Below are 14594 nucleotides of genomic sequence, written 5' to 3'. Positions count from 1 at the left end.
TGTAAATTAGATCGCTCGCTGACTACAGGAATCGTATTTCTCATAAAGTGGAAGTGTTACTTGTAAGTAAGTAATGTCTATTCCTCAAGCTGCATTCTTGTATGCATAATGGGGGCAGCCATTATGCATTTTATGTCATATCTAACTGCCGAAGAAGCACAATTATAAAACAAAAGAAAGACGGATAACGATCCCGGAAGTTGACTTGCCACTAGCGTTAATTGTGACTTAATCAATGTGACTGCTCTCCCCTCCCCCCCATCATCTTTTTTGCTCGTTTTGTCAGATCAGATATGTACCAGCCTCTCGCCCATTAGTGCTCGTCTTTACTGCAGTGAAGAACCCCAGGCGATCATCACACAAGCAGACGTTTACACAGGGACGAGCGGCACACTGAACTCTGTAAGCAGGCTGTGAGGTGCAACAGATGGCAGGCAGACAAATGATGTTTCAGCACCCAGAGCCTGGACAGCTCCTCTCTCCTCTCTCCCTCTCTTCAGCCATAGTCCTCTCGTCATCCAGGTTCCTGCTCGTCCACTTCCAGAGCTGTCTGTCTGTCTGTCTGTTTGTCTGTCTGTCACCTCAGCTTTGAGTCTTTGCGCCGTAGCAACAGTGCAGAGATCTGATAGGAAGGATGAGACAGTGATGAGGTCTGCACGTCTTCACTCTTTCCCCGCCATCGATGAGATTGTCCATCATTTATGAGACAATGCCTTCCCGCCATTGATGGAATTGTCTTTACTGTTATACAGTAGATGGCGCTGTTACGCACCTTGTGAAATAGTACAGCACCTCCTGGTCCAAAAACAAGCGAAGAAGAAGCTCCGGAAGGAGAGGATAAAGGATTTTTTTCCCATAGGATCACATAGGAAAAAGGCTCGCTGGTCGAAGGGCTGCTATCGGTAATGTTAAACCACCCGATCGTGCTCAATCGTTCACAAGAGTGTGGACTCGATGACGGCAGAGCGGCCTCTCAACCATTTCAACCAGCAGATGAGCTCCAGACGGAAGATCCAGTTTGGCCAATTCACAAACCAAGTCCCCTAAATGACTGTAGCACATAAGAGTATTTTAAAGGGGGCATAAAGACCTTGAGCAAACAGTTTGGTCATTGCTGTTGTCATCCCTGCATCGTGGCCAGTAAGTCAGGCAAGCAATTGAGGGTTTTCCATCCTAGCATATCAAATCTGATCAGAAAACACTATAAACATCATCCAGGAAGTTACACACTATAAAGGACAGTTTAGGCTGCAAAGCTGCCAGCCATGGTGGATTAGTTGAGTTCTACTTTGCATCTCAACTTGATTTGTTTGTGAATTTGTTTGTGAATTTGTAGTGACATAAGACGAAAATCGTGTGCACGTAGCTCAGGCGACTGAGGATCAAAACATTTGCAAATTGCCCTTGCAGTGCAATCTTAGCGAATCAGTGCCTCAGTATATAGTAGCAACTGTCACTGTCATGCACTGTCACAGGAAGGGGAGGGGTCAGAAGCAAGAGGAAGAGGGAAGTGACGCGGGCAGCTGCCGTATCAGCCTTCCTGGCCCCTACATGTAGGAATTCCCAGAGAGGCGTCATGAATCTGCCTGTGGCAGTGTGGCAGCTAACGCTTCAGGGGCTTCATTCAGCACGTGACGTCATCATCGTCTAGGTTTTACGAATAAACGGAGTCTGTGCCGCGCCCCACGCCTACTGGGTGTGTAGGCGTTTACCCTCCTCATCCTCCCCCTCCCATGGGTGGAGCTGGGGGGCCTCCGCCCTGGTTTATCCTGCCCATCCGCCTCCGGCCACCTGGGGCACCTCTGCCTGTCAGATCCAGATCAGGCTGAACCAGTGTCTGGAAGAAACGGCCAATGAACTCCACCGCTCCCCACAACATGTCAACCAGGAAAGACAGTCGCCATGGTGACCGGGTCCTGCTGTCCACGACCTGACCATTAGACACATACACCATTTGAATCAGCGGCGTTCAGTTCACTGCACTAACGCTTGTCACTACCCGATGTGCACAACTGGCCCGAGTCGTCCAATTTAGAACCTCAGCAGCAGGGAAGGATTTATGAAATCACTGACGGCATCGCAATTCAGTCTATGACATCACTAATGATGTCACAATGTCTATGACATCGTTAGTCAGTTATTTATGACATCGCTTATGACATCACAATCATCAGTGGGTATGACATCACTCGAAGATTGTGGGGCATGACATCAGTGGGTATGACATCATCAGTCGGTGGCGTTTGCATGCTCGGTTGATGGATTGTGTTCATTTTCTTACAAATAGGGCGGATTGTGGTTGTGCTCATGTGGGGTGGAAATGGTGGTGGAAATCCTCCCGTTTTCCCCCACGGCCACACACACGCACGCGCATGTGTTACCGGAAGTAACGTGACCGACTGTATCTATTATATTATTAACATCACTAGCGTAATACCCCTGCAGTGTATTGGGCTGCACAGCCATTACACAGCATCGCAAGTTCGGCTATTAATCTGCGCAGCCATCGCAAATTTGGCCATTAATCGTTAAGTCACCCACAGGGGGTGCTCTTTACACTTCCTGAGAAATTCGGCGCGATCGCACATAAAATGGTATAGCTGAATTTCTGCTCACTCACAGACAGAGACTTGGCATTCTTTATGATTGTCGGTGTTTTCCCAGTCATGTATATTAATAACGCTGAAGAAGGTAAAGAGGGAGGGGCCTGGACGATGTTTATTTAATTCTTTATACTTATGCTAATTGAAATGATGCATGTTGGTTACAGTGCTGCTCCCCCCGGTGGTTTTTAAAAAGTGCTAAACAAGCAGTCTGAGGATGCAACTGAAATGCTTTGTTTGGGTTCATTTTTTCACAGTTCATCTGATCAAAGCTTATGTACAACCTTAGTCAATGCATTACTCAGCGCGCGCGCTCCCGCACTCCCTATGGAGACTTTTGCTCAACAAATACACACACGCACACACACACACACACACACACACACGCACACACACACACGCACACAGAGGCAGTGGCTGTTTAATATTTATGCTCTGCAGCATTACTTATCATTATAAATATTTATTGTGATTTACTCTGTGTCTGGGTCCCTTTCTCTCTCGCTCACTCTCTCTCTGTGTCTCTCACCCTGGAGACTAGACAGCAGCAGCTGCTCCTATCAGTGCAATCGCTCTGTTTTCCTCCTTCCTTTTTGCCTGCTTTCATTTCCTACTTATTGCACGCTCTCACTTTTTCTTTTCTTTTTCCACTTTCTCTCTTCCTTTACCATTAGTTTGCTAATGGTTTTCAGGTGTTGCATTGTTTATCTATCTCTCTCTCTCTCTCTCTCTCTCTCTCTGTTTTGCTTTCTTTTACTCTATCCACCTGGCTCTACCTCTGTGTATATAATTGATGTGTATGTTGGGGGGGTTAGTGGAGATGTCTGCATGTCTAATATGCACATCGATGAACTTATTTTGATTTCATTTCATTTTGTTTATAAAGGACAGTGTGTGCACAAACTGCACATACATTAATCATTTGCAATAAACAAAGAGATGGGTGCGCCAGATTTAGCAGGAAAGCTCATTTCCATCGGTGGTCCTAACTTTTACCTGCACCTTCTCATCTTGATGTTATAGAGACACTGCATGAAATAGGCCACGGCCATCACAGGGGAAAGCTCTTCATTCACTCCCATACACCGGCGTCATTTTCCTTGAAATAAACGTAGCTAAAAGCTGTTGTGTGGTGGGGCTGCGCAGACAACAAATGTAAAAAAATCGACAATTAAAGGTTTTTTTGTACTCCCGAGCAAAACAAGGAAGCCATTGAGAATTGGCGAGAAGAAAAATGTGGATCTAGCTGTCAAGGAATTAAGTTGGAGTGTTCATCTTCCGTATATATGATCTTTGTGTGCAACACGTGACATAGGAGAAGGCCAGGATTGGAGGGGCAGTTTTTGTTTCCCCCCGTTTTGGGCGTGGTTTCTGAACGATGGCGCGCTCCGCAGTGTCTCTATGACATGTACTGTATGGGAGGCATCGTTGTTCCTCAGGCACAGATCTATCTATTACACCTGCTACCATACATACAGTATTTAGTATCTCCTGTAAGATGTGTGTACACAACTTGTCAGTTAGGGAGGCGAGGTGACATAAACAACGCTTGTTTTACCACCATCTTGTTCTCCTCCATGCCTTTTATGAGCTCCATGCAGATGCTGCGTGTTCGAGGTGCTATATGGCACAATGATAAATGCCTCCGGGGGAGGTAGTGATAAATTAGCGTGTGGAGGATGTTGCGCCAGCGCCGCCGTTTGGGCGGCTCTTTATGGGGGTAATATTCACAACAATAATTATAATTCATTATTGTAATAAAGAAAACGTGATGCCCCCCGCTCTCTGCTGCCAGTGGTAGAGCCAGTGCAGAGTCACTGTTAATAATGAGCCGCTTATTATGGGTGTCCTGACATTGTGAGGAGGGGGAGGGGGCGGGAGTGTGGGTGGGTGGGTGTCTGGGGGGAGGGGGCGGGGTCTGGAGATTAGTGGAAAGTCTGAGCATTCCCAGAGTGCAGTGGGGTTGGTTGATGATAACAGTTCTCTACAGAAGTTTGTTTGCTCGTTCGTTTGTTCGTTCATCCACCACACATACGATCTCAGACACCACGGACCGGATTTTGAGGAAACTTGGCAAAATGATGCATCTCACCACTGTATAGAGACACTGCATGAAATAGGCCACGCCCATCACGGGGGAAAGCGCTCCATTCACTCCCACACACCAGCGTCATTTTTCCTTGAGTTAAACATAGCTAAAAGCTGTTGTGTGGTGGGCTGCGCCATTGAGAATTGGCGAGAAGAAAAATGTGGATCTTGCTGTCAAGGAAGTAAGTTGGAGTATTCATCATCCGTATATATGATCTTTGTGTGCAACACGCGACCATGCACGCGACATAGAATGCCAGGATTGGGGGGGGGGGAGTTGTTGTTTCCCCCCGTTTTGGCCGTGGTTCCTGAATGATGACGCGCTCCGCGGTGTCTCTATTGCAACATGTTCAAAATGACAGTGATTGGCCAAAGTGGGCGCTACAGTTACAGTGAAAAGCATAGTTGACTTAGACAGAGTTGTGATTCGTGGGGAACGACATATTTCCTGTTGTCTCCTTTCACTTTGAAAGTGTGTGTGTGTGTGTGTGTGTGTGTGTGTGTGTGTGTGTGTGTGTGTGTGTCTGCGTGTGTGTGTGTGTGTGTCTGTGCATGTGTGTGTGTGTCTGCGTGTGTGTGTGTGTGTGTCGTCCCCCGTGCTCGACTCCCCTCCCTCAACAGATAGCTGCAGCTAGCTACCGAGCACATCCCCTCGTCCGCCCGTCGCAGTGTCTTCTCCTCCCTGATGTTCAGTGTGTTTCTCCTTCTCTCTCACTCACTCTCTTCATCTTTCAAAAGAGAGAGAGGGGGATGAAGGCCTGTCGACAGAGTGAAGCCACCAGCCACACAGTGCTCATCGTTAAGCCATTCCACTGGCAGCTCTAACGACATCTCCGAGCGTATAGTTACATTACAGCTCTCTCTCTCTCTCTCTCTCTCTCTCCTTTGTGTCAGACCAAACAGCTGTTCCCCCCGCCCCCCTCGTGGTTCACAAGCGGTTCACATCATTATATGTATATAGTATCTTTGTATTCACGTAGTACAGCATATCTCTCGCAAGCTGTCTCTCAGTATACTATGAGAACACCCGTCCTTTATTGTGCTCCTCTTGTACAAAGGTATACACACACTGTGTGTTTCGAAAGCACTTCCATTGTTAAAGCCCTCTCTGTCTCTATCTCTTGTGTCAGCCTGTCTCCTCCGGGCTGGTCAGGAGATAATAGAAACAGCCTGTTCAGTGCTGTCAGGCAGGGCTGCGGTCGCTGAGAGCTGCTCTCCACCTGCTCGTTAATGGTTTTAGGGAAATAAAACAAGTCGTAAAAGTGCGCTCGCCATCACCATTAACGCCAAAGTGTTCGCCGTAAAAAAGCGCACACAGCTCCCCCCCATCAACACCCACCGGTGCTCGAGGTCACAGCTGGGGTACCGCCGAGGGGCGCGGCCAGGCCCGTGCCGGTCCTCCTCCTCCCGATCCAAAGTCGACGAAGGATTTTTCCACCGTCCCGTAGCTGAATAGGTTTAGGCAGAGCCGTGTATATAGAAGAGTCGCGACAGCTCCATTCACTCCAATGGACCAGTTTTTTAAGAGTTTAAGAGTTCCAGGAAGTAAGGTCCTGGATTAAGCAGCACTGTCGAGTTGCAGCAAAATGGATAGTTTGTGTTGTACTTTGATTTTTTTTTTTTTTTTATCAAATTGTACATTATCAGCTTTATTTTAGCATTCAAAAGTAGCGCGAGACCCCTTCCTGGCTGTTCATTGGCTAATGAGTCACGCATTTTGGTCCTCCGCTGACGCCACTCTCTCTCTAGATTGCTCTGGGTTTGGGTTTTGCCTCCTGTCTCACACAGCTTCTCCCATCCTGTCCTCACTGTCGCTGTCCTCCCATGTCGACTGTAAAGAGATCTGCAGCAGATAGGTAGTGATGGATGGGCCAATGTTCTTGTCAGTTCTGTGATAGAAACAGACGTGTTGAGTCAGCGGCCTCTTAAGTTCTCTTAGGTTCTTCTCCCCAAGCAACCAGTGTGATCTTTAGCTGGACACATCTCAGTTTGTGTGCTTTCCCCAACCGCTGGTATCTCTCTGACTCTGAGTCTGGTTCTGTAGTAGTGATCAGAAACAAGTACAGGTTCTGCTGCACAGCATAAATGATTTACCCTAACAAGATTGTCATATTACAGAAACACCTTTGCCTAAATAACAGTTTCACTTGATTTCTGTTTGAAACAGACATATAAATGCCCAACCAAATCAATGTGTCTATGCAGCACGTTCTAGAAAATACAGTAGCAAAATATATACAGGCTATTTCGTATAACGTATTTAATACTGAATGACCTCAAACTTATTCTGTTCACTATACAGACCAGTTACACACAGGAGGGCTCATAGACTATAAAGCTACGAAACCGTATTTTTTCAAAGTTTTCAATTTCTGAGTTTTGTCTTGCAAATTGATGGCTTTATAATCTCAGAATATCCGTTTTTTTCTTGTGAATTTACAACTTTAATCTAAATTCTCAGTGTCTCAACTTGACTTTTGTCTGTCTCCGTCTTTGGATTGACCTCCTCACGTCCGCAGTGGGACAAAGCCGAGTGAACTGGGAGCAGCAACCTTCCTCACTATCGATCCACAGCACATAGATTCAGCCAGGATGACGTGCCTCATGCATACATAGATGATGGATACAGTAACCCACACGGGACGCTCTAGACTCACATGAGCACCATCCATCCTGGCACGCCTTACACACACTATGCAACACGTGATCACATGACGACGCTCACATTTCACAGCAGCTGCTCTGTGTCATCTTCTCGCTGTAGCACATCTTTGTGGAGATTGATGTATGATCTGGTAACGGGACAGAGAGAATGTGTGAGTGTGAGAGACAGCGCCTCAGAGGAAAGGCAGCCAGAGAAGAGCTAACCAGAGCTGGAGAAGAGAACTCGACAACCGTGTCTTCTGCACTTGTTGTTTCTCACACACAGACTGTCAGAACGTGGACATCTTCACTGCCTGTGTGTGCGTGTGTGCGTGTGCGTGTGTCTGTGTGCGTGTGTGTGTGTGTGTGTGTGTGTGTGTGTGTGTGTGTGTGTGTGTGTGTGTGTGTGTGTGTGTGTGTGTGTGTGTGTGTGCGCGCGTGTGTGTTGTGTTGTGTTGTGTTTGCTGTCTTTTCTGTGTGGCCATGTCTATTTTGACAGAAGGCATTGACAGCCAATTGGTTTTGTTTTCCACACTGCTTTCTCAATGCTGCAGCAGGGAAAAAAGCAATTTTGGGACCCCCCCCCCCGCCCACACACACACACACACACACACACACACACACACACACACACCTCCCCCCCCCACCTCCCATCATGGTCCCCAAGATAGCAGGGCTAACAACCTGCTCTTGCTCCTGCTCCAATTACCCACCACATGCACAGTTCCACACACACACACACACACACACACACACACACACACACACACACACACACACACACACACACACACACACACACACACACACACACACACACATTATACAGCCACATTCTGTCACCCATGAGGGGAAGCTCTCATCTTCGCCTTCCTCTAGAAAGCAATTGAGTGTGATAATAGGAGTTTATAGTGTAAACGGCTCAAGAGCTGATCTACCTAAAGACTGAATCAACTTCTGAAAGATCTAGCACCTTTGTCCACCTACAGTATATATCCTTTGCATATTTCCACACGCAAACATGCACACGCACCGGTACGCACACACAAACACACAGTGTACACACACACACACACACACACACACACACACACACACACACACACACAGGTGCACCTACCTACACACACTCACAAAGCCAACAGGCACACAGAGTTGTGTGTGCCTGTTGGCTTTGCCTCTCTGATGGGAAGAAAGAAACACATCATTTAACCAAACTGGTCAACTGAGAACTAATTTCTCTTTTGTAGTTACTGCCTGAGAACCCTAGGGGGCAGCACAGTGTGTAGTTACTGCCTGAGAACCCTAGGGGGCAGCACAGTGTGTAGTTACTGCCTGAGAACCCTAGGGGCAGCACAGTGTGTAGTTACTGCCTGAGAACCCTAGGGGGCAGCACAGTGTGTAGTTACTGCCTGAGAACCCTAGGGGCAGCACAGTGTGTAGTTACTGCCTGAGAACCCTAGGGGCAGCACAGTGTGTAGTTACTGCCTGAGAACCCTAGGGGGCAACACAGTGTGTAGTTACTGCCTGAGAACCCTAGGGGGCAGCACAGTGTGTAGCTACTGCCTGAGAACCCTAGGGGGCAGCACAGTGTGTAGCTACTGCCTGAGAACCCTAGGGGGCAGCACAGTGTGTAGTTACTGCCTGAGAACCCTAGGGGGCAGCACAGTGTGTAGTTACTGCCTGAGAACCCTAGGGGGCAGCACAGTGTGTAGTTACTGCCTGAGAACCCTAGGGGGCAGCACAGTGTGTAGTTACTGCCTGAGAACCCTAGGGGGCAGCACAGTGTGTAGTTACTGCCTGAGAACCCTAGGGGCAGCACAGTGTGTAGTTACTGCCTGAGAACCCTAGGGGGCAACACAGTGTGTAGTTACTGCCTGAGAACCCTAGGGGGCAGCACAGTGTGTAGTTACTACCTGAGAACCCTAGGGGGCAGCACAGTGTGTAGTTACTGCCTGAGAACCCTAGGGGGCAACACAGTGTGTAGTTACTGCCTGAGAACCCTAGGGGGCAGCACAGTGTGTAGTTACTACCTGAGAACCCTAGGGGGCAGCACAGTGTGTAGTTACTGCCTGAGAACCCTAGGGGGCAACACAGTGTGTAGTTACTGCCTGAGAACCCTAGGGACAGCACAGTGTGTAGTTACTGCCTGAGAACCCTAGGGGGCAACACAGTGTGTAGTTACTGCCTGAGAACCCTAGGGGGCAGCACAGTGTGTAGTTACTACCTGAGAACCCTAGGGGGCAACACAGTGTGTAGTTACTGCCTGAGAACCCTAGGGGGCAGCACAGTGTGTAGCTACTGCCTGAGAACCCTAGGGGGCAGCACAGTGTGTAGCTACTGCCTGAGAACCCTAGGGGGCAGCACAGTGTGTAGTTACTGCCTGAGAACCCTAGGGGGCAGCACAGTGTGTAGTTACTGCCTGAGAACCCTAGGGGGCAGCACAGTGTGTAGTTACTGCCTGAGAACCCTAGGGGGCAGCACAGTGTGTAGTTACTGCCTGAGAACCCTAGGGGGCAGCACAGTGTGTAGTTACTGCCTGAGAACCCTAGGGGCAGCACAGTGTGTAGTTACTGCCTGAGAACCCTAGGGGGCAACACAGTGTGTAGTTACTGCCTGAAAACCCTAGGGGGCAGCACAGTGTGTAGTTACTACCTGAGAACCCTAGGGGGCAGCACAGTGTGTAGTTACTGCCTGAGAACCCTAGGGGGCAACACAGTGTGTAGTTACTGCCTGAGAACCCTAGGGGGCAGCACAGTGTGTAGTTACTACCTGAGAACCCTAGGGGGCAGCACAGTGTGTAGTTACTGCCTGAGAACCCTAGGGGGCAACACAGTGTGTAGTTACTGCCTGAGAACCCTAGGGGCAGCACAGTGTGTAGTTACTGCCTGAGAACCCTAGGGGGCAACACAGTGTGTAGTTACTGCCTGAGAACCCTAGGGGGCAGCACAGTGTGTAGTTACTACCTGAGAACCCTAGGGGGCAGCACAGTGTGTAGTTACTGCCTGAGAACCCTAGGGGGCAACACAGTATGTAGTTACTGCCTGAGAACCCTAGGGGGCAACACAGTGTGTAGTTACTGCCTGAGAACCCTAGGGGGCAACACAGTGTGTAGTTACTGCCTGAGAACCCTAGGGGGCAGCACAGTGTGTAGCTACTGCCTGAGAACCCTAGGGGGCAGGCCAGCACAGTGTGTAGTTACTGCCTGAGAACCCTAGGGGGCAGCACAGTGTGTAGCTACTGCCTGAGAACCCTAGGGGGCAGCACAGTGTGTAGTTACTGCCTAAGAACCCTAGGGGGCAGCACAGTGTGTAGTTACTGCCTGAGAACCCTAGGGGGCAGCACAGTGTGTAGTTACTGCCTAAGAAGCCTAGGGGGCAGCACAGTGTGTAGCTACTGCCTGAGAACCCTAGGGGGCAGCACAGTGTGTAGCTACTGCCTGAGAACCCTAGGGGGCAGCACAGTGTGTAGTTACTGCCTAAGAACCCTAGAGGGCAGCACAGTGTGTAGCTACTGCCTGAGAACCCTAGGGGGCAGCACAGTGTGTAGTTACTGCCTGAGAACCCTAGGGGGCAGCACAGTGTGTAGCTACTGCCTGAGAACCCTAGGGGGCAACACAGTGTGTAGTTACTGCCTGAGAACCCTAGGGGGCAGCACAGTGTGTAGCTACTGCCTGAGAACCCTAGGGGGCAGCACAGTGTGTAGTTACTGCCTAAGAACCCTAGGGGCAGCACTGAGAACCCTAGGGGGCAGCACAGTGTGTAGTTACTGCCTAAGAACCCTAGGGGCAGCACTGAGAACCCTAGGGGGCAGCACAGTGTGTAGCTACTGCCTGAGAACCCTAGGGGGCAGCACAGTGTGTAGTTACTGCCTGAGAACCCTAGGGGGCAGCACAGTGTGTAGTTACTGCCTGAGAACCCTAGGGGCAGCACAGTGTGTAGTTACTGCCTAAGAACCCTAGGGGCAGCACTGAGAACCCTAGGGGCAGCACAGTGTGTAGTTACTGCCTGAGAACCCTAGGGGCAGCACTGAGAACCCTAGGGGCAGCACAGTGTGTAGTTACTGCCTGAGAACCCTAGGGGCAGCACTGAGAACCCTAGGGGCAGCACAGTGTGTAGTTACTGCCTGAGAACCCTAGGGGCAGCACAGTGTGTAGTTACTGCCTAAGAACCCTAGGGGCAGCACAGTGTGTATTGGCAATCAGCACTGACGCTTTGTGCAGCCGCTCCTTAACAGCTTCTTTTGGGTTTGATCAGGATGCTGACTTTGATACAGCACAGTGCTCTGCTGTTTAATACCGCTGAACTCAGTCTCTAGGCCCACTGTTCATCTGAGACAGGGGTTTTCAGGGGGCTCCAAATGGTTTCAGGGGAGGCTCAGTGAATGCCAATCAAAAAAATATTACAAAAGGAAAAGAGATCACATAAAATAGCCTAAATGTGTGTGATTTTGATAAATAAATACAGTAGTTTGGGGGGATTTTACTTGATTTCCCCACTTACGCAGAGTCAGAAACAAATCATTGCCTTCGGACAGAGCATTTTGATGTGTTTGGTGTAGTCTGAAGTAGGCCTATGTCTAACCACAATATCAGAGAGTAATATCAATATCAGAGTGTCTTATCAAGTCACATAATCATCATCTCGTAGGCATCCGGGGAATTGAGTGAAACTAAGCCAGTAAACGGTAAACAGCAAGATCCACAGTGTCAGACTTTGAAAACGCCTGATCTAAGACACCCAGGTTTAGCCTGGGTATAAACCCAGCCTCCACGTGACCTCTATGTGCCATCAGTCACGAAGAAACCTACGCTACAGTCATAGCCTGTGACGTCACGTTGAAGGCTGGGTTTATACCCAGGCTAACCCAGGCTGCCATTACATACACTCATCGCCTCTGTAGTAAAAGTGCAGGCAATCAACCACCAGGGTTTTGTAGCAGCATAGCCAAACAATAAGCATCTATGGCAATAAATGGCAACGTGACAGAACGTTCATGCCCAGGGCCAGTTCCAGAACAAGATGACTAGGGGTGCATCCTAGATAGGAAGGGTGTCGGCCGGGCATCTGACATGTTATTTTGACATGTTATTTTGTTATTTTACTAAAAATAATGTATTTGACCATCATTTCAAGTAGAATGATACCACCCAAGCAAGAATATTTCAAGTGTTTCAAGTGCTTTACTGAAATATTTGGACCATATAATGATAATACAATTATCTCAACCTTAAAAGGTTACATATAGGTGCCAAAAAGCCATAAAATCACATCAAAGAACAAAGAAAAACAACAACTATAATTCAAGTTTAAACAGTAAGTGTGCAGCTGTAGCATTTATTATAAAAAAAAAAATATATATATATATATATATATATATATATTAGGGGTGTCACGATACACTCAGTTCACGATACGATACGTATCACGATACTGGGTTCACGATAACGATACGATACGATACGATTTTAACAATATTTTTTTAAACTTGAATAATGACAATATATGACTGGAAAAGTAGTATTTTATTTGAAATGCACAAATACAAAACATGCTGTTGTGGGAAATTGTTATTACAATAACAACTAGAAAAAACATGAGATTGGAGATAAGGCTTATCTTGAAATAGAATGAGTTACACCGTCACTTAGATTTACTTTGAACTAAAAGGTTTCTCAGCAGTATAAATTCTCATTATGCATCTTCAGTTTTTCTTCAAACTCAAACAACAAGACTTTTCTTAATCTATTTTTTATGCATCTTCAGTTTTTCCTGTCAAGTAAACAGTTTTGCCAGAAACTCAATTGAATGGTTTCTCTCCTGTATAACTTCTCATGTGTCTCTTCAGAGACTTGTCCAACTGAACTACTTTCCACACATTGAACTTCAACAAACAAAGACGTTTCTTAGTCTATTTAAAAAAAAAAAAAAAAAAAAAAAAAAAATTTGCGATATGAGATTTCATCTCAACGATACATATCGTGACGTTTTACTATCGCGAAATTTCGTGGGACGATATATTGTGACACCCCTAATATATATATATATATATATATATATATATATTTTTTTTTTTTTTACTTTTCAACTGAGCATGCAGACAATTAAAATAAGGGTGCAATGCATGCTTTTGCACCCCCGTAGAACCGGGCCTGTTCATGCCACATCGTGAGAATACACTATGCACACTGTCTATATCCACCTTATTTTTGAATGCTCCACTGTACAAATAATTGTGGGTACAAGTTCCGGTTTAACGTGACTTATTGTTGCCGCTTGCCATTTCCTTTGTTATACTCTGGCTGCAGACCCGAATTATAAACCGGAAACTGGAGTACGTTATAAAAGTTATAAATATAGTCACGTTATAAAACAACTAACCAACGCTGGGGGTCCGTATGGAAACAGTGTTACTCGAAATGGTAATTTGGTCATTTAGTGGCGTTTTACTGCCATGTAACATAGCTAGCTAGCCGCTAACATTAGCCACAGTAGGCTGCGCACTGCGCTCTTAAAGGGATATTTATCGACGAGATTTCTGCCAAGCTGGACGTGATTAGTGATTTGCTCCGTTCGCCCAGACGGGTGTCAAGCTGTCAGCAACGAGGCTGGGAGGATCACACCGGAAGAAAAACGCATAGGCATCATGGCCGCTAGAAATAAGGTGGATGGGTTTCAAAATCACAAACCTCCACTGACCTTGAAAAGAGGTCTGTGTCCAAACACAATGTGGGATGAATCAACAGAATAGCTTTTTTTCAGTTGGTGACTATTGCTTCCATTTTGGCCCCATGAACCAACACTGTAACTCGCTCTGCTTGTTGGAAAACATAGTAATTGTTTGTGAGGTCACTGGGGTGCGGGGGAGGGGAGTGAGTGAGCGGAGTCAGTAATTAGCCAGGCACGGTTATTGCGCCCGGCGCTTGGCACTCATTTCCATGTCATTTCTTTCCTCGTTAAAAAATCTGACATTCAGTCTGTCCCCATCCCCCCTCGCTCCCCCTCCTCCCCTCGCTCCCCCTTCCCCACCACCCCCATCAGGAAAGTTTAAGCCCCCATGATGACGCGGAGCACAGCGCCGTAACACTCTGGCATCAAAGACCCCGGCCCCCGGTCCCGGTCCCGCGGACTGAAGCTGTAGCAAATCCCTGCACAAACCAATCTCCCCCGTCCATCTGCTGCGGGCCCTGCTGCGTGGAAAAGTTGAAAGTCTTTGGCGAGCAGTTGGCAAAGTGACTGGGCTGTTACTGTCATGGTGATT

General features: G+C 47.6%; 1 protein-coding gene and 1 pseudogene across 2 annotated transcripts in view; one reads left to right on the top strand and one right to left on the bottom strand.

The window, feature by feature from the left end:
* cdh23 (cadherin-related 23) overlaps positions 1 to 14594 on the top strand; it is a gene marked incomplete at its 5' end in the record, with an annotated part of 241806 nt that overhangs the window by 140085 nt on the left and 87127 nt on the right.
* On the bottom strand, positions 1718 to 1954 carry LOC310796246 (selenoprotein K pseudogene; annotated as a pseudogene). Its single transcript has one exon. The product of its transcript is annotated as a selenoprotein K pseudogene (transcript).

The sequence above is a fragment of the Poromitra crassiceps genome, assembly GCF_964638095.1.
Source record: "Poromitra crassiceps genome assembly, chromosome: 22".
Taxonomy (NCBI): Eukaryota; Metazoa; Chordata; class Actinopteri; order Beryciformes; family Melamphaidae; genus Poromitra; species Poromitra crassiceps.
Note: the sequence above shows the minus strand (reverse complement) of the source record. Positions and strands in the feature narration are given on the sequence as shown.